Source organism: Lithobates pipiens, unplaced genomic scaffold (genome assembly GCF_037356315.1).
Source record: "Lithobates pipiens isolate NorthernLeopardFrog02 unplaced genomic scaffold, aLitPip1_a1.2 Scaffold_18, whole genome shotgun sequence".
Classification (NCBI taxonomy): Eukaryota; Metazoa; Chordata; class Amphibia; order Anura; family Ranidae; genus Lithobates; species Lithobates pipiens.
This window is the reverse complement of record NW_027507758.1, coordinates 61791967-61818656: the sequence shown is the minus strand read 5'-3', so window position 1 is coordinate 61818656 and position 26690 is coordinate 61791967. Positions and strand designations below refer to the sequence as shown.

Below are 26690 nucleotides of genomic sequence, written 5' to 3'. Positions count from 1 at the left end.
GCCATTTCCAAAGCTTTGGGAATCCAGTGAACCACAGTGAGAGCCATTATCCACAAATGGCGAAGACATGGAACAGTGGTGAACCTTCCCAGGAGTGGCCGGCCGCCCAAAATTACCCCAAGAGCGCAGCGACGACTCATCCAAGAGGTCACAAAAGACCCCACAACAACGTCCAAGGAACTGCAGGCCTCACTTGCCTCAGTTAAGGTCAGCGTTCATGCCTCCACCATCAGGAAAAGACTGGGCAAAAATGGCATGCATGGCAGAGTTCCAAGGAGAAAACCACTGCTGAGCAAAAAGAACATCAAAGCTCGTCTCAATTTCTCCACAACACATCTTGATGATCCCCAAGACTTTTGGGACAACATTCTGTGGACCGATGAGACAAAAGTGGAACTCTTTGGAAGGTGTGTGTCCAAGTATATCTGGCGTAGAAGGAACACTGCATTTCATAAAAAGAACATTATACCAACAGTAAAATATGGTGGTGGTAGTGTGATGGTCTGGGGCTGTTTTGCTGCTTCAGGACCTGGAAGACTTGCCGTGATAAAAGGAACTATGAATTCTGCTGTCTACCAAGAGATCCTGAAGGAGAATGTCCGACCATCTGTTCGTGTACTCAAGCTGAAACGAACTTGGGTTCTGCAGCAGGACAATGATCCTAAACACACCAGCAAGTCCACCACCGAATGGCTGAAGAAAAACAAAATGAAGACTTTGGAGTGGCCTAGCCAAAGTCCTGACCTGAATCCTATTGAGATGTTGTGGTATGACCTTAAAAAGGCCGTTCATGCTCGAAAACCCTCTAATGTAACTGAATTAGGACAATTCTGCAAAGATGAGTGGGCCAAAATTCCTCCAGGACGCTGTAAAAGCCTCATTGCACGTTATCGCAAACGCTTGGTTGCAGTTGTTGCTGCTAAGGGTGGCCCAACCAGTTATTAGGTTTAGGGGGCAATCACTTTTTCACACAGGGCCATGATGGTTTGGATTTTTTTTCACCTTTAATAATAAACACCTTCATTTACAAATTGCATTTTGTGTTTACTTGTGTTGTCCTTGACTATTGTTTAAATTGGTTTGATGTTCCGAAACACTTAAGTGTGACAAACATGCAAAGGAACAGGAAATGAGGAAGGGGGCAAACACTTTTTCACACCACTGTACATTGTGTTAGGTTTGTTTGCCTTGGTATACCACTTCTATCGGGCCCAGCATAGGGTACGTTCTGTTTCGTCGGTTAAGTCTAGATCTGTGCGGGCTTTGTCTAAGAGCCTGCGATTGGCAGGGTTGGGCGATTGCTTGAAGGCCATTGACAGGGCCTCCAGTGGCTGCTCCATATTGCGGTGAGCCTGGGCTCACTCTTTTTTGCGCTTCGACGCTAGGCAAATAACGCGGCCCAAAGGACAGCCTTATACGCTTCCCACAACGTCACTGGGGATGAAACGTTCCCTGCATTGAGTCTGAAGTATTCCACGGAAGCTTTGTGAATATCAATAAGAATAATTTTGAAAGACAAAAAGGGAGTCATTCCTCACCCAGGGGGAGCGTTGTGGTTTGCTACTCAGGGAGTGACAAGCAGTCAAGATAGGATTGTGGTCCGACCATGGAGCAGCAAGGATAGAGATCGAATCAATTAAGGGGAGGTGTTTCCATAACTCAAACATGTGATCGATCCTGGAATGGGAATGATGGGGATGGGAATAGTGGGTATAGTCCCTGCCCAGGGGGTGAAGGTCCCGCCAGATATCTTCTAGGTCATGGCTTTGCAAGGAATGTAAGAATTTTTTTGCGGCAGGGGAGGGGAAGTTTATGATCCGATGAGTAGTTGTCAAGAGATGGGTTCAGTGTCACGTTAGTCACCCGCCAACAGAAAGGTGCCCTTCTGGTGAGACAATAACACTGATAAATGAGCTTCTAGAACCCTGACAATAGTGGAGCACTGACTTTCGGGGCTTTAGTACCCTGACAATAATAGAAGGCTGGCACTGAGGTATCTACAGTGAAGGATAAATGTATATAATCCCCTGCTGATTTTGTACGTTTGCCCACTGATAAAGAAATGATCAGTCAATAATTTTAATGCTAGGTTTATTTTAACAGTGGGAGACAAAATAACAAAAAAAAAAAAATCCAGAAAAACACATTTCAAAAAAGTTATAAATTGATTTGCATTTTAATGAGTGAAATAAGTATTTGACCCTTTCGCAAAATGTGACTTTACTTGGTAGAAAAACCCTTGTTGGCAATCACAGAGGTCAAACATTTCTTGCAGTTGGCAACCAGGTTTGCACACATCTCAGAAGGGATTTTGTCCCACTCCTCTTTGCAGATCCTCTCCAAGTCAATAAGGTTTTGAGGCTGACGTGGTAACTCGAACCTTCAGCTCCCTCCACATATTTTCTATGGGATTTAGGTCTGGAGACTGGCTAGGCCACTCCAGCGTCTTAATGTGCTTCTTCTTGAGCCACTCCTCTGTTGCCTTTCAGCCTGTTTTGGGTCATTGTCATGCTGGAATAATCATCCACGACTAATTTTCAATGCCCTGGCTGAGGGAAGGAGGTTCTCACCCAAGATTTGACGTTACATGGCCCTGTCCATCACCCTTTTGATGCGGTGAGGTTGTCCTGTCCCCTTAGCGGAAAAACAATCCCAAAGCATAATTTTTTCCATCTCCATGTTTGATGGCGGGGATGGTGTTCTTGGGGTCATAGGCAGCATTCCTCCTCCGCCGTACAGGGACGAGTTGAATTGATGCCAAAGAGCTCAAGTTTGGTGTCATCTGACCACAACACTTTCACCAGTTCTCTGAATCATTGAGATGTTCATTAGCAAACTCCAGACAGGCCTGTACATGTGCTTTCTTGAGCAGGAGGACCTTGCAAGCACAGGATTTCAGTCCTTCACGGCCGAGTGTGTTACCAATTGTTTTCTTGGCGACTATGGTCCCAGCTGCCTTGAGATCATTGACAAGGTTCTCGTGTGTAGTTCTGGGCTGATTCTTCACCGTTTTCATGGTTATTAAAACTCCACGAGCTGAGATCTTGCATGGAGCCCCAGACCGATTGAGACTGACCGTTATTTTGCGTTTCTTCCATTTGTGAAAAATCGCACAAACTGTTGTCACCCTCTCACCAAGCTGCTTAGCAATTGTCTTGTAGCCCATTCCAGGCTTTGTGTAGGTCTACAATCTTGGCCCTGACATCCTTTGACAGCTCTTTGGTCTTGCCCATGGTGGAGAAGTTGGAATCTGATTGATTGCTTCTGTGGACAGGTGCCTTTTATACAGGTAACAAGCTGACTTTAGGAGCACTCCCTTTAAGAGAGTGCTCCTAACCTCAGCTTGTTAGCTGTATAGAAGATACCTGGGAGCCAGAAATCTTGCTGATTGATAGGGGATCAAATACTTATTTCATTCATTAAAATGAACATCAATTTATAACTTTTTTAAATGTTTTATTGGATATTTGTGTTATTTTGTCTCTCACTGTTAAAATAAACCTACCATTAAAATGATTGATCATTTCTTTGTCAGTGAGCAAAAGTACCAAATCAGCAGGGGATCAAATACTTTCCCCCTCACTGTAGATCCCGCCAATATCGAAACATCTACATTTTAGGGTCTAGAAGTTTGTGAACAGCAGATCACAGATAAATCAGCCTCTACAATGGGGACATCTGAGGCTCTAGTACCCTGCCACTGGTGGGGAGTCTAGAACCCTGCTATAGCGGAAGGCTGACACTTGTTGGTGTAGAACCCTGGCAGTGCCACCTCTGGCTGAACACGGACAGTCCAGCCGGTACGAGTCCCTATGCTCCTCCCCATCCTCCGGTCACAGCCCTCCTCTCTCCGGTCGCCTTCACCGGTGTTCTGCCTAATAGAGTCCGGCCATCCATATGTGTCCGCTCCGTACTGCGCATGCGCAGTACGGAGCAGACGAAGCTTCGGAAAATCTCCGAAGCTGAACGGCGCCTGCGCCGTGAGTGGAGGAGGTAGCCCCACTATCCAAGCGGACATAGGGTTTAGAATTTTAGAGGGCCCCTCGCGGGCGAGCTTCGCTCGCCACGCTTCGGGCTCGGCCTCGCTGCGCTCGGCTCTTTTTTATTCTAACTCTATGTCCACTTGGATAGTGGGGATAGAACCTGGACTCACGGCGCAGGCGCCGTTCGTCCTCGGCAATTTTCGGAATCTGTGCTCCTGTGTACTGCGCATGCGCAGTACGCAGAGGACAGCATCCGATGGAGGACCCTATTTGACAAGACACCGGCTCTCTAGCAGACGCCGAGCACCATTACGCCCATCAATCACCGTTAGCCGCCATTGCCCCGCCCTTTCCCTTCAGTGACGTTGGAGGCGGGGTCAGCGCCGTGCTGGCTATTGGCCGATCCCCCGGCTGCTCTCTCCCAATCGGTGTGCGGGTCTGTGATAGTGCGAACAGGGCTGGAGGGGGATCGCAGTCAGCGCTGCTGGGAGGCGGAGGAGGGAGAGGGGGAGGAGGAGGAAGGCTCTCCCACCGCCAGTTCCTCCATCGCTCACACACCGGGATCCGGGGGCCCCGCAGGTGAGCCGGCCACGGGGTAGGTGATGCCCGGGGATGGGCACGGGGGGGGAGGGGAGAAGGGGAACCGGGATGTGAGTGATCACAGCCGTTACACGCCGCTGGATGTGCGCAGGCGCGGTGCTGTCCATCCATCCATCCATCAGTCCGTCTGTCTGTCCACCGCTCAGAGCTGAGATCTTCACGTGTCTGTGTGTCACCCGAATCACCCGACTGTACACAGCAATGTCACCCCTCCCCCATGTATATAATGTATACACTGTACTGTGCCCATATATAATCTCCACTGTACCCCCCCCCCCCTCATAATCACCATCATCTGTATATATAATATATCCTTTCATACACCCCCCTGTGCCCCCACCAATAATACCCCTCATCCTCATCATATGTATATATCATCTATACACTGTACTGTGTGTGTCACTGATCATCCATCTGCCCCCCCCATCTATACACAGCACTGTGCCCCCCCCAATATATATATAAACACTGTGCTCCCCAAAATATATATCTATACACAGCACTTTGCGCTCCCCCCCATAATCCTCATCTATGTGTGTGTCATCAGATCACTGGTCATCTGTCTGCCCCCCCCCCAATATTCATACACTATACATGTCACTGTGCCCCCCCCCCCCCCCCCGACATACATACATACATACATGGAGGCACACACACACACACAGCGCACTGTCTCTCCCTCCCCAATATATACATGTATACACAGCACTGTCTCCCCCCCCCCCCCCCCCACAAATATATATACATCCATACACAGCTCTCTCCCATATATGGGATGAGCTCAGTCATGTTCGCATGCTCCATGTGCAGAGCCCGCCAGGAAGTCGACGCAGCGCTAATCACAGGCCGTGCATCGGGGCGATGTCTCACTGCGCCGCGCCGACTTCCTGGCGGGCTCTGCACATGAAGCATGCGAACACACTTGAGAGCTCATTCTTGATACACAGCACTGTCTCTCCCCCCCCTCAATATATACATCTATACACAGCACTGTCTCTCCCCCCCCTCAATATATACATCTATACACAGCACTGTCTCTCCCCCCCCTCAATATATACATCTATACACAGCACTGTCTCTCCCCCCCCTCAATATATACATCTATACACAGCACTGTCTCTCCCCCCCCTCAATATATACATCTATACACAGCACTGTCTCTCCCCCCCCTCAATATATACATCTATACACAGCACTGTCTCTCCCCCCCCCTCAATATATACATCTATACACAGCACTGTCTCTCCCCCCCCCTCAATATATACATCTATACACAGCACTGTCTCTCCCCCCCCTCAATATATACATCTATACACAGCACTGTCTCTCCCCCCCCTCAATATATACATCTATACACAGCACTGTCTCTCCCCCCCTCAATATATACATCTATACACAGCACTGTCTCTCCCCCCCCTCAATATATACATCTATACACAGCACTGTCTCTCCCCCCCCCTCAATATATACATCTATACACAGCACTGTCTCTCCCCCCCCCTCAATATATACATCTATACACAGCACTGTCTCTCCCCCCCCTCAATATATACATCTATACACAGCACTGTCTCTCCCCCCCCTCAATATATACATCTATACACAGCACTGTCTCTCCCCCCCCTCAATATATACATCTATACACAGCACTGTCTCTCCCCCCCCTCAATATATACATCTATACACAGCACTGTCTCTCCCCCCCCTCAATATATACATCTATACACAGCACTGTCTCTCCCCCCCTCAATATATACATCTATACACAGCACTGTCTCTCCCCCCCTCAATATATACATCTATACACAGCACTGTCTCTCCCCCCCCTCAATATATACATCTATACACAGCACTGTCTCTCCCCCCCTCAATATATACATCTATACACAGCACTGTCTCTCCCCCCCCCAATATATCCATCTATACACAGCACTGTCTCTTCCCCCACCCCCTAATATATATACAGAACTGTCTCTCCCCCCCCCCCCAAATATATTTGCATATATACGCAGCACTGTCTTCCCCCCCCCCCCATGTATATACACAGCACTGCCCCCATGTGTGTGTGTGTATATATAGCGATCTAATAGATATAAAATGTACATCTATAAACAGCACTGTTCCCTCCCCCAAGAATCATCTTCATCAGTGTGTGTATGTGTATATATAATCGCTCATGTCTATACAGCACCGTGTAACAAATAAATCTCATCTGTATACATATTACATGTCTATACAGCACTGTGCCCACCCACCCCTACATTAATTCTTATTTGTGTGTATATTCTCTATCTCTGTTTATACAGCACACTGCCTGATAATTCTTCCCCCATCCTTCCTATGTGTATACAGCACTGTGTGCTCCCTGCATACATCCATAGGGTACCATGTCCTCCTATCTGTCCTTATATACATAATATATTCCTGTCTAGGCCATCAGGGTGCCTAATCCAGCCGAGCCTGTACAGCCCAGCGTGTCATCTCTAATCCATCTGTGTCCATGTCTTCTCTTAGATCTATCTATAATTATCTGTTCAGGCCTGTGACTTCTTTACATCCACTTCTATTCCTGTGTGTGTGTGTGTGTGTGTGTATGTGTATATGTATATATATATATATATATATATATATATACTGCATATGTCCTTAGTCTTTCTCTCCCTGTCCTTATTGTCTCCAGTCTCCTTTCCATGTGACCTGTCCAGACCTAAGTTCTCCTCTATTGCATTAATCTGCCTGTACCAAGATGGTGTCACCTGTAATCCGGCCTTCCTTCTATACATGTCCCCTCTGTCCTAGCAGTACATGCAGGTCTCTGATCACTCCTCTATCTATACAATACTGTATATAATCTACAACTGTGTGCACATCACTGTCTTCTGATCTCAGGAGACGTAGTTCTCTTTACCAATCTGTAGAGTGATAAGGGGCACTTTTTTAACCTATACAGCAAATGTCAATCTTATGATTACAGGACTGTGTAGTCTTTAATAATCAATATTGGACTGCAGGAGTGATTGATCTTTGTACTTTATAATTGTTAGCGATACTCTGTTTTTATGGTGTTTCTCATTTTATTTTGTATCTCAAGTCCATTCAGCCTCCTTATCTATAATGACTATACCAGGTATGTTATCTCTCTTCCAGATTACATGTACATCTATATGTTCAAAGGGGTTGATTTACTAAAACTGGAGAGCGCAAAATCTGGTGCACCTGTGCATGGTAGCCAATCAGCTTATTCAATTGAGCTTTAATAAAAACAAAACAAAAACGGATTGTTTTCTATGCAGAGCTGCACCAGAGTTTGCACGCTCCAGTTTTAGTAGGTCAACCCCATAGGGTTGCTCAGGTGCAGATAATGGGACTGGAAATAAAGTGAACCTATTGCTTTGCCCTTCATGTGCAATGAACAATTTCACTTTTTAAAGAGACCCTGTCACCTTGCCTTCCCGACACTTCCTTCTTTGTAGCTGCCACAGGGATGGTGGGGAAGGTCTTGCCACAGGTCTTGAGCATTGCATCATGGGAAGTAACACATCCTACATATCCACAGGTTTTTTTTCTTTTGGCGAGTCTGGTGGGCCCCGAACCCACATATCCACTTGTTACTCTAAAGTGGAGAGTGCTGGAAAGGCTAGTATAAAATGGGGGGGGGGGGGGGGGGGGTGGCGTTAGGCCTTACGCAGACATTGTTGTGTCCTGGAATGGTAACAAGGGGGTAGATTTACTAAAACTGGAGAGTGCAAAATCTGGTGCAACTCTGTATAGAAACCAATCGGCTTCTAACCTCAGCATGTTTGCTTCAAGCAGTTGTAAGACCTGCAAGGCAATGGCATAATGTGCTAGTATGTATCGCGTACTAGCACAATATGAAATGCTTACCTTGGAACAAAGCCTTCCAGTGATGTGCTGAGACGGCTGACATGTTCCTTCCGGTCTTTCTTCCAGGTTTGAGCGCTCCAGCTATGTCATTGGCCGGAGCCACGATGTTGTCACTACTGTGGGAGCCCTCAGTTCCGGCACAAAGCTCCGACTTGGACCTTCAGAGCGTACTGGCTGCATACCTGGTAGATATCTCCTAAACCAGTGATGGTGAACCTTGGCACCCCAGATGTTTTGGAATTATTTTTCCCATGATGCTCTGGCACTCTGCAGTGTAGTGGAGCATCATGGGAAATGTAGTTACAAAACATCTGGGGTGCCAAGGTTTGCCATCACTGGCCTAAACGGTGCACATTTTAGGAGATGTTTATTTTACCTACAGGTAAACCTTATTATAGGCTTACCTGTAGGTAAAAATAACCAAGCAGGCTTTACTACCCCCTTGACAAATAAACCTGGAGACTGATTGTCAATCTCATGTCCTTAGGTTCATGGTGACACTCTTTGCCTGCTGTTGGGGTTAACTAGTATTTAGGTTCTATGTAAATCAGTTGTCAGTTATACATAGGGGCTTCCATTACAAACCTCCCCTTTTCAAATACAATTTAATATTTTTTTTTGCATATGAACTGAAATTATTGCAATACCAACTTGAAGACCTTACTTGTGGATCCGAGAGACATCATGCAGGGCAAAGTGCCAGTGTGCCTGCAAAGGGGTTCAGGGGAGCAGTGGCACCAGCTGTGGAGGAGCAAGGAGTTGCGAGAGAGCACAGGTAAGGTATGTATATGTGGGTCGGGGAATGCCCTTTGCAGAGACAACTGTCACTTTGTCCTTCATGGATAAGGTGACAGTATGTCTTCCAAATATTTAAGACAGAGGTTCAGCATCACAATCGGCCAACTAGTATTTTGATGCAGGCAAAGGTATGCTTTGTTTTCCCCAGATGCCAAGTTTCTTTTTAGAGATCAGTCTCATGAGGGAAATCTCAAAGGACATAATTAAAATAGTTGCATAAATGAGCAATTGTTGAACATTTTATTCTCCTTATTTATTTTAGTCTAAGGAGGAGATAATTAATTTCGTCCTTTATTCTACATCAATAGTTCTTATCCCTTTTCCCTGTTCAGTCTACTATACAGTACTATGAGGACCAGACAGTTCTCACACCACAGCCCCAATTTCATGGAAGGCCTAATTCTACATTTACAAGTATCTGAGGGTAAGATGTGATGAATGATAAACCTATTGGGCCTCATGAACATGGAGACTTAGCCGCTTCTGTGTGATTGGGTGTAATATGCATCACTTTCGCAGGAGAAGCGCCATATACTTCTGCGTTTAACCGAGAAAGGTCGCTTAGAACCCTTCACTTGTTTGGAGGCTGTACATGGCATGTAGTACCAGGAAGGAGCTGCTAAGCATCAGTGTGAATGGGGTCTTAATAAAATCCCCCCCCCACCACAATTCACTACACAGTAAAACTGCTGTCATCAAGCACATACCCCCAAAAGAACTAGAGGTGCCCTGAATAAAAATGTTGGTGCCAAAACGGCAAATTCAGGATGCACTTGACCAAAAATGACAGTTTCAAAACATTTTTATTTTATTTTTTTATATAATTGTATTCGACTTTTTAATTTAATATCATGGTTTTAAATGAGTAGTCATTTTTTGACCATTATTGGCACCTTTAGCGCAAGAAAAGCATCCCTTTATATCCCTTTTTTGTCTTCACGCTAGTCTGTTGCGTTTCTGTTGTGGTGTTAACTACTTAAGCCCCAGAAGGTTTTACCCCCTTACTGACCAAAGCACTTTTTACAATTTGGCACTGCGTCGCTTTAACTGGTAATTGCGTGGTCATGCAATTCTGTACCCAGATGAAATTTGCGGTTCCCCCCCCCCCCCCACCAAATAGAGCTTTCTTTTGGTGCTATTTGATCACCTCCTGCTGTTTTTATTTTTTGCGCTATACACAAAAACTGACAATTTTGAAAAAAAATAATTTTTACTTTTTGCTATAATATCCCCACAAATGTTTTTAAAAAATAAATTTCATCAGTTTAGGCCAATATATATTCTTCTACATATTTTTAGTAAAAAAAATTGCAATAAGATTATATTGATTGGTTTGTGCAAAAGTTACTGCATCTACAGACTGTAGGAAACATTTATGGCTTTTTTTTTTTTTTTTTTTTTTTTCACTAGTAATGGCGGTGATCTGCGATTCTTAATGGTATTGCGGCCCGACAGATCGGACACTTTTGACACATTTTTGGGACTATTGACATTTATACAGCGATCAGTGCTTTAAACATGCACTGATTACTGTGTAAATGACACTGGTAGGGAAGAGGATAACACTAGGGGCAATCAAGTGTGTGTTGTAACTGTATGAGGATAGGACTGAGTAGGAAAGGAGACATTTTGCTGTTCCTACATAGTAGGAACAAATTGTATGTCTCCTCTCCTCTGACAGCACAGGGATTTGTATGTTTTACACACACAAATTCCCGTGCTGGTGATCGTGCGCGCAATGGCGATCGCGGCCACGCGCATCGGCTCCCCTGCCGTGCAGTGGGGTCGCGCACCCTCTGGCGGGTTTTTAAAGGAAGCCTGTGTATATAGCGGTGCCATTGTGACACAGTAAATGTACAGTGCCTTGCGAAAGTATTCGGCCCCCTTAAACTTTTCAACCTTTTGCCACATTTCAGGCTTCAAACATAAAGATATAAAAATTTTATTTTTTGTGAAGAATCGCCAACAAGTGGGACACAATTGTGAAGTGGAACGAAATCTATTGGATTTTTGAAACTTTTTTTAACTAATAAAAAATGAAAAGTGGGGCGTGCAAAATTATTCGGCCCCCTTGCGTTAATACTTTGTAGAGCCACCTTTTGCTGCGATTACAGCTGCAAGTCGCTTGGGGTATGTCTCTATCAGTTTTGCACATCGAGAGACTGAAATTCTTGCCCATTCTTCCTTGCAAAACAGCTCGAGCTCAGTGAGGTTGGATGGAGAGAGTTTGTGAACAGCAGTTTTCAGCTCTTTCCACAGATTCTCGATTGGATTCAGGTCTGGACTTTGACTTGGCCATTCTAACACCTGGATACGTTTATTTGTGAACCATTCCTTTGTAGATTTTGCTGTATGTTTGGGATCATTGTCTTGTTGGAAGATAAATCTCCGTCCCAGTTTCAAGTCTTTTGCAGACTCCAACAGGTTTTCATCCAGAATGGTCCTGTATTTGGCTGCATCCATCTTCCCCTCAATTTTAACCATCTTCCCTGTCCCTGCTGAAGAAAAGCAGGCCCAAACCATGATGCTGCCACCACCATGTTTGACAGTGGGGATGGTGTGTTGAGGGTGATGAGCTGTGTTGCTTTTACGCCAAACATATCGTTTTGCATTGTGGGCAAAAAGTTCGATTTTGGTTTCATCTGACCAGAGCACCTTCTTCCACATGTTTGGTGTGTCTCCCAGGTGGCTTGTGGCAAACTTTAGATGAGACTTTTTATGGATATCTTTGAGAAATGGCTTTCTTCTTGCCACTCTTCCATAAAGGCCAGATTTGTGCAGTGTACGACTGATTGTTGTCCTATGGACAGACTCTCCCACCTCAGCTGTAGTTCTCTGCAGTTCATCCAGAGTGATCATGGGCCTCTTGGCTGTATCTCTGATCAGTCTTCTCCTTGTCTGAGCTGAAAGTTTAGAGGGGGACGGCCAGGTCTTGGTAGATTTGCAGTGGTCTGATACTCCTTCCATTTCAAAATGATCGCTTGCACAGTGCTCCTTGGGATGTTTAAAGCTTGGGAAATCTTTTTGTATCGAAATCCGGCTTTAAACTTCTCCACAACAGTATTACGGACCTGCCTGGTGTGTTCCTTGGTCTTCATGATGCTCTCTGCGCTTTCAACAGAACCCTGAGACTATCACAGAGCAGGTGCATTTATTCAGAGACTTGATTACACACAGGTGGATTCTATTTATCACCATCAGTCATTTAGGACAACATTGGATCATTCAGAGATCCTCGCTGAACTTCTGGAGTGAGTTTGCTGCACTGAAAGTAAAGGGGCCGAATAATTTTGCACACACCACTTTTCAGTTTTTTTTATTTGCTAAAAAAGTTTAAATTATCCAATAGATTTCGTTCCACTTCACAATTGTGTCCAGCTTGTTGGTGATTCTTCACAAAAAATAAAAATGTTAATATCTTTTATGTTTGAAGCCTGAAATGTGGCAAAAGGTTGAAAAGTTCAAAGGGGCCGAATACTTTCGCAAGGCACTGTATGCAAGCTGGTTGTGAGCCATTTAAAAATCCTGCTTTGCTGAATTTTTGGTCAGTTAAAAAAAAAAAAAAAAGCAGCAACAATGGACCTCCCCTTTGAAATGCATTGAGCAAGAATGCATCAATAACGCACCCATGTTATGTGTTTGATGCGGTTTTTGAGTCACGTGACCTATGAAAAACGCACCATAAGAACAGTACAATTGTAGTTAACGTGCGTTTTCGGCACCATTATCGGCACACTTTTTTTTTTTTTTCTGCAAAATTCCTGAAATGCACCATTTTCAGGCCACCTCTAAGAAGTGTGTGTTTTAAACTGCGGGAGGTTGGCTCCTCTGGGCGAGCCATCGTAGCTGTACTTCAGCACCTTTTAAGAGCACTAGGGGATGCCCGCGGCGCGACGACTAAGCCGATGCGTGTGCCCGGCGACCGTGATGTCTGCCGGGCACCCTCGATCACTCCTGCCAGACATAACAGGGGTCTCTCAATGTAAATGGACAGATCTCCTCCATTCTGTGAGGGGTGAGGAAACTGATCTGTTTTTCCTAATGCTTAGGAACAAATATTTATCTTCTACCCCAGTCAGTCCTATCCTCCCACAGTTATAATCACTCCCTAGGGGGCATACTTAACCCCTTGATCGCCCCCTTGTGTTAACCCCTTCTGTACCCATGACATTTATACAGTAATCGTGGCTATTTTTAGCCCTGATCACTGTATAAATTTCAATAGTGTCAAAAGTGTCCGATCAGTCCGCTGACAATGTCACGGTCCTGATAAAAATTGCAGATCCACTGCCATTACTAATAAAAATGCCATAAATCTATTACCCATTTTAGTAGATGATATAACTTTTGTGCAAATCAATCAATATAAGCTGGTTGCGATTTAGCTTTTTTTTTTTTTTTTTTTTGTTTTTATAGCGCAAACAAAATATACTCTGTGGGTTAAAAAGGACATAAATTTTGTTTGGGTACAGTGTCGCACGACTGCGCAATTGTCTGTCAAAGTGACAGTGCAGCATCACAAGAAAAGGCCTGGTCATTAAGGGGACCAATTTTCCGGTCCTTAAAGTGGAGTGCCCCCTAAAAAAAATTAAGTTGGTAGCTACAAATACTGCAGCTGCTGACTTTTAATAATCGGACACTTACCTGTCCCAGGGTCCAGCGATGCGGGGGAACGAAGCCCCCCCCTCGTTCTCCGCTCGCAGCGCCGTCATTCGTACTGTGGGCTTCGCAGCCGGGCACCCACTGCGCGAGTGGCGCAGGGCGCCGTGATACGCCGCACAGTCACCTGGGACACGTGACAGGTCCCAGGTGACTGTGCGGTGCGAGGGGAAGTGATGTCACCAGCCCGGGCAAGGAAGAAGGCAGACTACGAGGGACCCCCTAGCAACAGGTATTTAAAGGTGAGTACATTTTTTTTTTTTTTTTTTTTTTTTTATTTGTAAGAATTTTAAACAATTTTTTTTTTTTTTTGGTGGCAACACCACTTTAAGTGGTTAAGGTTAGACCTCTTCTCCTCCAGTCTCCTCGTGTAGCCAAGTGTCTTCTAAAGCTCCATACACACTATCAGATTTTCTGCTGATTTTTTTCCTTCAGATTTACCAAAACCATGTAGTGCAAGGGCCTGCCTGATTGCATACACATTGAAACTCCTAAGGTCTGACCTCATATTATATGGTTTTGGTAAATCTGAAGGAAAAACTCAGCAGAAAATCTGATAGTGTGTATGGGGCTTTACACTCCCTGAGACTGAAAAGTTTCATAATTATGCTGGGATGACCATTGAGATATATGACTTGTGTCTTTTTCCTCCTCACCTACCATGTAACTATATCTCCTCTTAAGAGTCTCTTCTCCATAGAGAGAAAAGTTTGCGCATTTAGTTGTTCCTTTATAATTGTGCTCCAGTCCCCATGTTAATTTTGTTGCCCTCCAGAGCATCCTTTCTGAGGATTGGTGACCAGAACTTGACAGAATACTCCAGATTCAGCCAAACCAGAGTTTTATAAAGTGTAGATAATGGCAAAACCTTTTTTTTTTTTTTTTTTTTTTTTTAGGGGTTCTCCCTTTCTTCCCTTCTCGTAACTTTCAGATTATTTTTTTGTTGCCGGTCTCTGGCTGGGGAGGTTTCCCTTCACTTCCTGTCCTGGAGGTGAAACAGGAAATTGGAGAAAATCTCTCCAAAGTAAATGGAATTCCCCCTTCTTAGGCCTGCCATACATTATACAATTTCCCTTTTTAGATTGACCAAAACCAAATATACCACATATCTCACCGGGTTACCGGATAGGTTCTGTAAGTTTGTTCCTTAAATTTGTATGCAAGTTGGGGAGAAAAAAAAGTTAGTGTAACTCCAGCCAAAAATGTTTTCTTAACTTTTTTGGATAGCGTGGGGAAGGGTCAACACCCCTGTAATGTTTGTGCCCCTGTTCCGAAGATTTCACCTCACTGTCTGTCCCTATGACAATTGGATTTAAAAAATTTTGGATTGTCATGGAGACAACTCCCCCCCCCCCCCCCCCCATGATAAATCTTACAGGAGAGAATTTCCCTTCCTAGGGGTAGATTTCCTCTCACTTCCTGCTGTCTCGCTCAGTTTGTGTTTGAGTCGTTCAGAACTAGAATGTTTGTAACTCGGGGACTGTCTGTAATATGAGGTTAAACCTAAACACTTTAAAATTTGTATGCAATCAGGTAGGCCCTTGCACTATGTAGTAGAAGGTGAATCTAAAGGAAATTGAACAAGAAAATTGTATGTTTGGCCAGCTTTAGAGAGTTAAACCAATTCCCGCCCAAGGACGTTGTATGAACATTGAGCGGGGATATCTGAATGATGGCTGCAGCTACAGGCATCGTTCAGATATCTTTTTCGGCCGGCGATTCTGTGTAACTCAGCCGCTTGATTGTTCTTATAGACGGGCCTGTTATTTGGGACCACCTGTAGTCCTGTTGGTCTCCCGCTGCCCTCCGGTGCTTCTCCTGGCACGCCCGTGTGATTGGCGAGCTGGAGACTGATTCTGTCGCTGCCAGAATTTGATCGTAGAGATTTCTAGTGACCAGATGGTCCCCAGTCATCTCTATGACCTCAGAGGCCCGGTCATAATATTATGACGTCACGTCCGGGCCAGCGGATGTAAACAAAGCCAGGGACTCACCTGGAAAGGCCAAGACAGGGTTTTTTTTTTTTTGATCAGTCTTTTCAGCCTGGAGGAGAGATGTGAAGCCTTATAGATCTCATCTCTTCATAAAGAGGACCTGTCACGTACAATTTTTATTACAAGAGATGTTTACATTCCTTGTAATAGGAATAAAAGTGAACAAAAAAAGTAAAGCGCCCCCATGTGCTCGCGCGCAGAAGCGAATGCATATGTAAGTCGCTCCCAAATATGTAAACAGTGTTCAGATCACACGTGAGGTATCCCCGCGTGCATTAGAGCAATAGCAACAATTGTAGCCCAAGACCCCCTCTAACTCTAAACCGTAACCTGTAAAACATTTTAAAGCGTTGCCTATGCAGATTTTTAGGTACCAAAGTTTGGCGTTATCCCACGTGTGTGCGCAATTTTAAAGCGTGACATGCCAAGTATCTATTTACCGTGTGACGAAAAAGGTTGCAACGATCGCCATTTTTATTCTGTAGAGTTTATGCTAAAAAATGCTTGGGGGGTTCTGAGTGATTTTCTAGCAAAAAAAAGATGATTTTTACATGTAGGAGAGGAGTGCCAGAACAGGCCCGGTATGGAAGTGGTTAAAGTAAAACTATAGGCAAAATTTTTCTTTCACTTTGGATTCAGTAAAGGAGGTTTATAACCCCCCCCCCCCCCCCCCCCCATTTTTTATTTTTTTCTTGCCCATAAATCTCCCATTTCAGAGCTTTACCATCACTTCCTGTCCCATAGCCAAAACAGGAAGTGAGAGGAAATCCCTGCAAATAAAGGACTTCATTGGGGGTCACCAGAACTAGTGTCTCCATTGGAATATTTCCTCTGTTTTTTGGGGACAACCCAACATTTTTTTTTTTTTCCTTTCACTTTCTGGTAAATTTTATTGAGACAAAGGAAATGACACAAAAGCAACAGTAGTTCTTTTCCACGCAGGGGAAAATAGCGGTAACAATAACGATATTGAAATTTACATTTTGTGTATATTACAATGTAAACAAACAGGACTATAGGTGGTCCCAAATAACGGTGCATGGTGGACCCATTTCAAGAACAAAGAAAAACACAAACTAAAGGGGAGAGGGATGGGGATGGGCATTTTCAGTCATAATGGTAAACAGGACCAATAGGGTGAATGTCCCTTGCGGGGGTACAGACCACTAAAAACTCTATCCAAAACTAAAGAAAAAGTATTGCCTTTAGTTAAACTTTAAAGCGGAGGTTCACAGAAAAATTGAACCTCCGCTTTTTGGAATCCCCCCTCCGGTGTCACATTTGGCACCTTTTCAGGGGGGTGCAGATACCGGTCTAAGCCCACGTACACACGGTCGGAGATTTTGCCCACCAAATCCGTCGGATTTAGTCCGACGGATTGTGTCCGAAACTGTTGCATACACACGGTCGGGCCAAGTTGTCTGATTTAGCGGTTGCCAAGAACGCGGTGACGTAATTTCATTACGATGGGACTACATTCAGGCTAGTAGCCAATAGCTTTGATGTAGGAATTTGATCTGAGCATGCGTGGCACTTGGTCCGATCAAAATTCGCTACACATGATCGGATTATGTCTGACCGGCCCAGTTGGTCGGGAAATATTTCCAACATGTTGGAAAATTGGGTCCGACGGAGATTCGGACGGAATCGGTCCGATGCATACCACACACAGTCGGATTATCTGACGACACGGTCCGATAAGACGCATTCCGACGGATTCCTCGACCGTGTGTACGCGGCATAAGACAGGTATTTGCACCCACTTCTGAGCACAGACTCCCATGGAAGTCTATGCCTCTTCCTGTCCCGGCGCGCTGTCTGCTGAGACACACGGGTCCCAGAGACGGCGCGGACCATTTCCATTGCGCGGCTCGTGCATGCGCAGTAGGGAACCGGAAAGTTAAGCCGCAACGTTTCGCTTCCCGATTCCCTCACCGAGAATGGTGCCGGCAGCATCTGAGAGCCGAGCAGTTGCTCGGCCTCGGCTGCCGACATCGCTAGATTCCAGGAAAGGTAAGTGCCCATTTATTAAAAGTCATCAGCTGCAGTATTTGTAGTTGCTGATTTTGAAAAAACACATTTTTTCGCCAAACTCCCTCTTTAAATAGCATTCCCCTTTCTTACAGAGTTTTCACAAGAACATGTGTCCTGTATGGAGAATTTTTCCTCTGGTGCCAACTCCACCAAAAAATTGAGAGGGACGAATTATTACGAATTGTACACCCCCAGCTGTTCCCTCTGCAGCTGAAGGGGGAGAAGTTGGGGGTGGTAAAAACGGCTTAACCATGTAGTTTTACTGTCCCTCCAACAAGCCCTTGGTTCACATCTGCGTGGCTGCAGGCTGCGTGTAGGGCAGCCCATGCATTTCAATGGGCTTCCCTACCCACAAAAATGCAGGGAAAGAAGTCCCAGAGCTTTTTTTTTTTTTTTCTTTAAATTGCACTGCACCAAAAGCACCCCACGTTTCCAATGTGTGGGGTACCATTAAGAATTAACGGTACCCCTAAAGAGCAGAGCATTCATCTGTGTGTCGGGACCGAGCGTGACAAAGGCAAGAGAATTCTTGTTGGGCAGTGTATGAGTGCTCGAACTACCGAATTTTAATGTTTCAAAGCATGTCAGGCAAAATGGTTGGCCCTCCAGGCATGTTCACTTCATCAAATCCGGCCCTCTTTGAAAAAAGTTTGGACACCCCTGGCTATGGCTATAGGTTTCTGTGTATGGAGGTTTTTTTTTTTTTTTTTTTTCTTTTCTTTTTTTTTTTTTCCTTATAACCTGACTAGCTATTTAACCACAAACTCCAAGAAACCTGCCTGGATCAGACAGGTTAGGAGTCAACCAACCCCTCTCTACAATCGGATATGTATGATCTCTGTATAATCTCTTTTGGATTTGCCAACAACTAGGTCCTGTGTGGGCCTAAAAAAAAAAAATAAAAAAAAAAAGTTTGGGTCACTTATTTCTATTACAAGGAATGTTAACATCCCTTGTAATAGAAATAAAGCATGTCAGGACCTCTTTTACCACTTCCGCCCCGGAAGAATTTACCCTCTTCCTGACCAGATCACTTTTTGTGATTCGTCACTGCGTTGCTTTAACTGACAATTGCGCGGTCGTGTGATGTGGCTCCCAAACAAAATTGATGTCCTTTTCTTTTCCCACAAATAGATTTCTTTTGGTGGTATTTGATCACCTCTGCGGTTCATATTTTTTGCGCTATAAATAATAAAAAAAAGCAACAATTTTGAAAAAAACACATTTTTTTTTTTGCTATAATTAATATCCCCAAAAATATATAAAAAAAAAAAACTTTTTCCCCCTCAGTTTAGGCAGATACGTATTCTTCTACATATTAATTTTGGTAAAAAAATCACAATAGGCTTTTGGTTTTGCACAAAAGTTATAGCGTCTACAAAATAGGGGACAGTTTTTTTTTTTTCTTTTTTTTTTTTACTAGTAATGGCGATCAGTGATTTTTATTGTGACTGCGGCATTATGGCGAACACATTGGACAATTTTGACACATTTTTGGGACCATTGACATTAATACAGAGATCAAGGCTAAAAATTGCATTGATTACTGTAAAAATGTCACTGGCAGTGAAGGGGTTAACCACTAGATGGCGCTGTAGGGGTTACATGTGTGCTAGGGAGTGCTACTATCTGAGGGCACGGTTTGTGTGTGTGACACGTCACTGATCACCACTCCCGATTATAGGAAGAGCTGATCAGTGACGGTGTCGCTAGGCAGAACGCAGAGATGCTTGTTTACATTAGCATCTCCCCGTTCTTCCTCGCTGTGAGACGATTGCGGGTTTCCCTGCGGACATCGGGTCTGCAGGAGCCACGGTCACAGAGCTCCTGGCGGGCGTGCGCCCACGATCCACCTCTTAAAGGGCAACGTACAGGTACATTAATCTGCCTGTACATGCCCTTCTGCTGCAGTATATCTGCGTGAGGCTGTTGGGAAGCGGTTAATGTAAGGTCTGGGGTCAAAAAGACTTCCGATTTCATATTTACACTAAAATGCAATAAAAAAAAGTCTCCTTTTTAAGACTGGAGGGCGGAAGTGACGTTTGACATTGCTTCAGTCCTCCAATGTTATGAAGCCGAGCGGGGTCCATCTTTCCCTCACTCTGCGTCCAGCCTGTGAGGGAAGAGGACCCGACCGTTTCCACCGCTACCAACGGCTCCGTTAAGCGGTGGAGACTACCTGGGCCCTATACCGCGCCCCCCCCCCTTTTTATTTATTTATTTATTTATTTATTTTTTTAAGTGATCTCACGGCGAGTCCACTTTAATTTGACAGATCCGTCCACTCTTGAAGATATCGGGCATATGGCTAGCTGCTGCCATAACAACAGTGTTACTCTTCAAACAGCCGATGCACAGCGTCGGCAGGCAGTCCTTAGGTAGTTATTGCAGACCATGCATTAAGGTAAAAAAAACTTTTGCCTTTTGAACTACTTTAACAAAAACATAAAACGCTTGCTTTACCAGTAGAGCAACTTTAAACCATAAACAATAAACAATGCCAAATATTCCCATGGTTAGTCCGCTTTGTGGAATATGCGCCCGTCTCTCACAATACAGACAGACCTGGAGCAACTTGACATGAGGTCTTCCCCACATGCTAATCTAGCTATTGCCGGGGGGGGGGGGGGGGGACGGCGGCGGCGGCACTGAAATGCCAGGGCAATTATTAGGCAAATTTAGTATTGACAGCTGACAAGGCTTTTGAAGAGCGAGGGTCACTTAAGCGACTTGGTAACTGGTCGTTGGCCACAATGAGCGAAGCCGGCGCATGGCCGGTCTGTTCCAACTCTCCCTCCGATCTGATCTGCCCAGGTGGAAGGGGACAGTCCCCCTTCTGTTTTATTAAGCAGATTGGTTCAGAGATGGGCAGGTGTAAATGGACGCAAGTCTGTTTTTTTCTGCCGCTCCATGGAGGTGAATGGAGGGTCCGATTGGGTCGGCCTGATTGTGTGAAAGGGGCAGAAGCCTGTTTTTACACAGATGAGCTGGGGTTTACCCACACCATGGGTGCAGTGCACCTGTGGATATCCTGCAGGTGTGGTACGCTTTCAGAAAGCGCACCAAACCCATAGGTAATAGCAGAATTTATGGCTCAGTGTAGGTAACCCACTCGCAGCACTGCGGATCAGTTTAAAAGCAGCCCAGTAACCAGTGCAGAACAGATAGGCCCATACATGCATTGTGATTTTTAGTAATAAACTTGCCTTTTAACCACTAGCCGACCAGCACACAACGATGCACGTCGGCACAATGGCACAGCTGGGAAAATGGGCATGCAGGTACGTCCCCTTTAAATCGTGGCATTGTGGGCGAGCGCCACATACTCCGTGACTGTGCCCGCAGGTCCCGTGGACTCTGTCCATCGGGAGCCTGCGATCGTGTCACAGAGAGGAAGAACGGGGAGATGCCTTTGTGAACAAGGCGTATCCTGTTCTGCCTAGTGACATGACAGGGATCTATTTCTCCCTGTGATTGGGAGCAGTGATCGCTGGCATGTCAGTGGTAGCCCACCCCCCTCATAGTTAAAACACCTCCCTAGGACACACTTAACCCCTTGATCACCCCCTAGTGTTTAACTCCATCCCTGCCAGTGTCATTTACACAGTAATCAGTGTTTTTTTTTTTTTTTTTTTTAATATTTTTTTTTTTTTAATGGCACTGATCGCTGAGACACCATGGTCTCAAAATGGTGTCAAGTGTCCGATGTGTCTGCCATAACATCGCAGTCACGATAAAAATCGCAGATCACCGCTATTACTAATTTAAAAAAATTTAAATAATTTAATTTATAATAATGCCATACATCTATCCCCTATTTTGTAGATACTTTTATAACTTTTGCACAAACCAATATATGCTTTTTTTTTTTTTTTGTTTATAACGCAAAAAATAAGAACCGCAGAGGCGATCAAATACCACCAAAAGAAAGCTCTATTTGTGGGGAAAAAAGAAATCAATTTTGTTTGGGTGCAATGTTGCACGACCGCACACATTGTCATTTTAAAGTGACCCAGTGCCGTATCGCAAAAAGTGCTCTGGTCAGGAAGGGGGTAAATCCTTTCTGGGGCATCACCGGCTCTTGTCCCAAGCAGAGTGCATTTGGTATCACTCCGCCTGTGACAGTCGCTTCTATACAGGAAGCAGCTGCTAGCTTTCTCTACCCCAGGCTTCGTTCACAACACTGATAGTCTGGGATGGCAGGTCAGGGAAACCCACGTTCTGGGCTTGCCGATCAGCCATCCCAGAGCAGGTCTCGGGCCACGTTGGAGGTCTCCGCAGGCCACATGTGGCCCCCAACTCATTGGTCGGGCACCCCCTACTTTAGCCCTATGGTGGTTAACTTTCTTGATAAGGGGGAGGGGGGGGGGGGCCCGGCCCTCAAGTGCAGCCCTCATCATCACCAAAGGGCCACACATTAAATTGGGTTAATATGCAGTGTCAGAGGCAGTAGAGTAGACACACAAGAGGGATATACTCAGACTATAGGCACAATACAAGAGATGGTCAGAGACTGTAGACATGCTATAGGATCTAAAAAAAAATACAGGAACCAATAGGTTCCAAACCCGCCCAAGTCAATGACCTAAAAAACAAACAGCTGCGTGTTGTAACATGCCATAAACACCTATAACGTGAAAAGAAACAAGAGAACCACTCCTATATCCTAAATTACATATCGCCATAGTGAATAAAAAAAAATACTTCTTCATTTATGTTAAAAAAAATACATAAAAACTGAAGTCCGTATATAGATCCCACACGTGAATAACGTCCTCAAGGAGTATAGGAAAAGGTTTCTCTCCACCTGCATGCAGACACTATTCACTCGCCAAGCTTAACTGACCCCTATTACAGGGAGTTGCATGCATATGAGAAAATACAAGATGTCATACATGAGGTCACAGGGATGAATCCGAACCGCTGCTGTCCATTCAATATATATGTAGATGGTGTATTCAGAGCTCCATATAAAGAGAAAACTTTCATGGTACAGTAATTCAAATCATTTTTTTTTTTTTTTTTTTTTTTTTTTTAAATAAAAGTCGTATTGCACGCACTTGAAAGAAGACCGGGATCAGCATATATTGTAGAGGAATTACTGGTTAGCGCTTCGTCTGCTTTCCAGCTCACTGGAAATGACACATCTCTAACACCACCCTTTTATGCTATAGGAGCTGTTGAGCGATAGACTGAAGAAATTTTAGTGGTGCACCGAAATGAAAGTTCCAGTGCCGAAACCGACAATTCAGGATGCACTTGGCTGACAACAAAAACTGGACAGGTTTTAAAATTTTTATTTTTTTAACCAATGTGACTGGTATCTTTGCGTTGCAGTCAATTGGACTCAGCGCACCATTGTTGGCACTTTATTTTTATATATATATATATATATATATATATATATATATATATATATATATATATATATATATATATATATATATATATATATATATATATATATATATATATATATCAGTGCATCCCTATATTTTACATGCGAGAAATCATTGCTATAACAAGGCAATAGGGAAACGCAGATTAGTATCTGCAGCAGTGGTGACTGGTGCGCCATTTTGGTGGTGGGGGGGGGGGGGGTGTATGATATGATCCTTCCTTTTTTTTTTTTTTTATTTATTTTTTGCAGTTGTATCCTGATCAGAAATTGTAAATTGCAATATGTTCATGTGCTGACAAATAGAAAGCAGAGCGATAAGCTCCTAACTGGGCTGCTTCTTCTTTCATTGCCCAGCCACAGACTGAAGTGGGTCTATGATGACCTGCCCATCAGCCCGGAAAACCAATACGGTTAGGCTGCATTCACACCTGAGTGTTTTCAGCTTGTAAAACGCATCAAAAGCATCCAACAAGCAAAATCCCCTTCATTTCAATGGCACCTGTTAACATCTGAGCGTTTTGTCACCTGAAAAACGCCCTAAGCTCAAAAAAAAAAAAAAACACGAGCTTCTTTGAGGCAAATTACAGTTGTTTTTCTGCCTTTTTTACATTTGTGACCTGAACAAAATGGCAGTAAACTAAAAACTCACGACTTTAAAACGCTCAGGTGTGAATGCAGCCTAAGGGAACACTCTGCATTGAATGTGAATATTGCGGCAAAAGAGTTTTATTTTATCCCCTACTGTGCTATTCCTTGATCCAATTTTATCTAAAAAAAAAAAAAAAAAACACCTTACCTCCTAAAGTGTGACTGCAAAACTTCTAGGAGGTTGCTAAGTGAGGTCTAGTTATTACTGATCACCTCCACCATCACATGATTGAGCTCAGAGTAGAGCTGGGAGATTATTTTTTATTTTTTTAATGGACACCGCGCTGGTCCTAAGGCGCTGCGGGCAGGAGTTTTTAACTGAGGCAGTGGCTTCCGCTTAGTCCGCGGCGCCCGCCCTAGCGGACTAGGCCGAAGCCGCAGCCTCGCCTGAAAACTCCTGCCCTCACAGCTCCTCAGGAGCGGCGCTGATGCATATTGTACACATGTGCTTGTGGCAGGACACGCTCCCACGCAGCTCATTCTTCACCTCATAACCTCTTAGCCTCTAGTTCTTCATGTGTAAATTCCATATAGTTTATGGCTCTTCCCTTTTTGTTTTTTGTCTTTCTAGTGACCTGTGAATTTTTTGCTCTTTTCCACTTCCTGTTTGGCCACATGGGGGTAACCTTTGATACTAATCCCAGATTTGTTTTCTGTCCTATTTAAAAGGATTTTGTCCTTTTGTGACTTGTTTATGCTAAAGTTTACTTTGCTCTGTGGATGTGTCTGCTGTTTCTTTTGAATTTTCGAGTCAGCCTGAGTCCTGACCTTTGTCAGTTTTCTGCCCAATCTGCCATTAGGGATTTAGCTCTGTTTTGTGCGCCCAGTTTTCAGGCCTCTGGCTTGTCCCCAACAACTATTTTTTTGTTTTTCACCAGGACCGGTGCTGACACAGCGCAGGGCCTGAGGTGCTGCGGGCAGGAGTTTTTAGGCGAGACCGCAGTTTTGGCCTAATCCGCCAGGCCGGACACCACGGACTAGGCCGAAGCCGCGGCCTCTCCCTAAAAACTCCTGCCCACAGCTCCTCAGGACCGGCACGGTGTCAGCGCTAGTCCTGGTGGAAAAAAAAATCGTTTTGCTTAAATTTGACTCAACTCAAGATTTAAATCCATTTTTTTCCCAGCCCTAGCTCAGAGTTAGTGCTTCCAGGTGGAGAGAGAATATGATACGAGGAGGTTTCATTACTGCTCACTCCTGTAATGGTGGAGGTGAGCAGTAATGATTAGGCATCACTTAGCAGTGTTCTGGGAGTATTCAAGTCAAGCTTTAGAAGGTATGTAAATAGCCTACCTACACCTATAGCAAGGGTATTATTCAACTTGAGTCAGAGCTGCACACTTCTCTTTTTCATCTACAGACTCTTCTTGTCTGCATAGGCAGCTTTCTGGTAAAGGTGAACTAGCCCTTTAGGCTGGGGTTCACACATATGCAATGCCAGACATGGCATGTGATGTATGGCTGAATTCACATCGCACAGACAATTTGTAGGGCTGAGATCTCATTTGCACCAAAACGCCAAAATGGTGCAGGACCTTTTTTTAACAATTGCGGCACTACCTCACATGTGTGGTTTGACCACCGTTTTCATATGCGGGCCCTACTCAAGTATGCGTTCGCTTCTGTGAGCGAGCTCGTTGGGACAGGGCGCTTTTTTTATTTTATTTTTTTTGCTTATTTATTTTACTTAATTTTATTAATTTTTTTTTTTTTTTTTTTTTCGCAGTTTAAAAAAAAAAAAGTTTTTTGTCACTTTTATTCCTATTACAAGGAATGTAAACATCCCTTGTAATAGAAAAAAAGCATGGCAGGTCCTCTTAAATATGAGAGATGGGGTCAAAAAGTCATCAGATCTCATATTTGGACTAAAATGCAATAAAAAATAATTTTGTCACTTGAAAAAATGACTTAAAAAAAAAATGTGCCTTTTAAGAGCTATGGGCGGAAGTGAACTTTTGACGTTGCTTCCGCCCTGCAATGGTATGGAGATGGGTGGGGGCCATTTTGGCCTCACTTGTCTCCATACCCAGGCACTGAGAGGACCCGATCGCCTCCGCCCCTGTTGGTGCTGTGGGTCCTCTCCCGCCGCCGATAACGGTGATCTCGCGGTGAATCCACTGCAGAGACCACCATTATCGTAAATACGTCCGGCTCCTGAAAAGATGGATATGTCGGTTGTGGCAGCAGCTGCCGCCGTTACCGAGATATCCATCTTCAAAGTGCTGCTGTATATGTACAGGAGATGGTCGGCAAGTGGTTAATCTCAATAGGCGACGCTTTAACATTTTTTATGGGTTACCTGTTTAGTTAGAGGGGCTAGAATTATTGCTCTTGGTCTTAACCTTCATGACGATGCCTCACGTGTGGTTTCAATGCAGTTTACATAAGTGGGCTCTATTTGTGTGACACCGGAGGGATGGTTGAGTTCCATTTCTGGGTGCAACTCCACTTTGATGACATACCTGGGCAGTGTGATTTGCGCCTGTATGTCCCCGACCATACTCATGCATCTCTAAGCAACCTTTATAAATAGATAAAGATTGAACAGATTTGTATAGATTAGGTATAGTCAAGCCTACTTCTGTCCAGCTTTTAGGGAACTGCAACTACTGTGTATGCTGGGACCTGTAGTTCATTAACTGGCAGTGACTGCAGACTCTAGGAGTTGTGCAGCATGCAGTTTTATAAAAA

At 44.4% G+C, this 26690-nt stretch overlaps 1 protein-coding gene across 2 annotated transcripts in view; it reads left to right on the top strand.

Annotated features, from left to right (window-relative positions):
• The first annotated feature begins 4400 nt into the window (after positions 1–4400).
• LPGAT1 (lysophosphatidylglycerol acyltransferase 1) overlaps positions 4401–26690 on the top strand; it is a 166863-nt gene continuing 144573 nt past the window's right edge. Inside the window, exon 1 of one of the 2 annotated variants that reach the window (XM_077485736.1) lies at positions 4401–4562. The gene's annotated coding sequence lies outside the window, so the exon portion shown is untranslated. Of the gene's footprint in view, positions 4579–26690 lie in introns of both variants that reach the window. The other variant, XM_077485737.1, reaches the window with a different exon arrangement.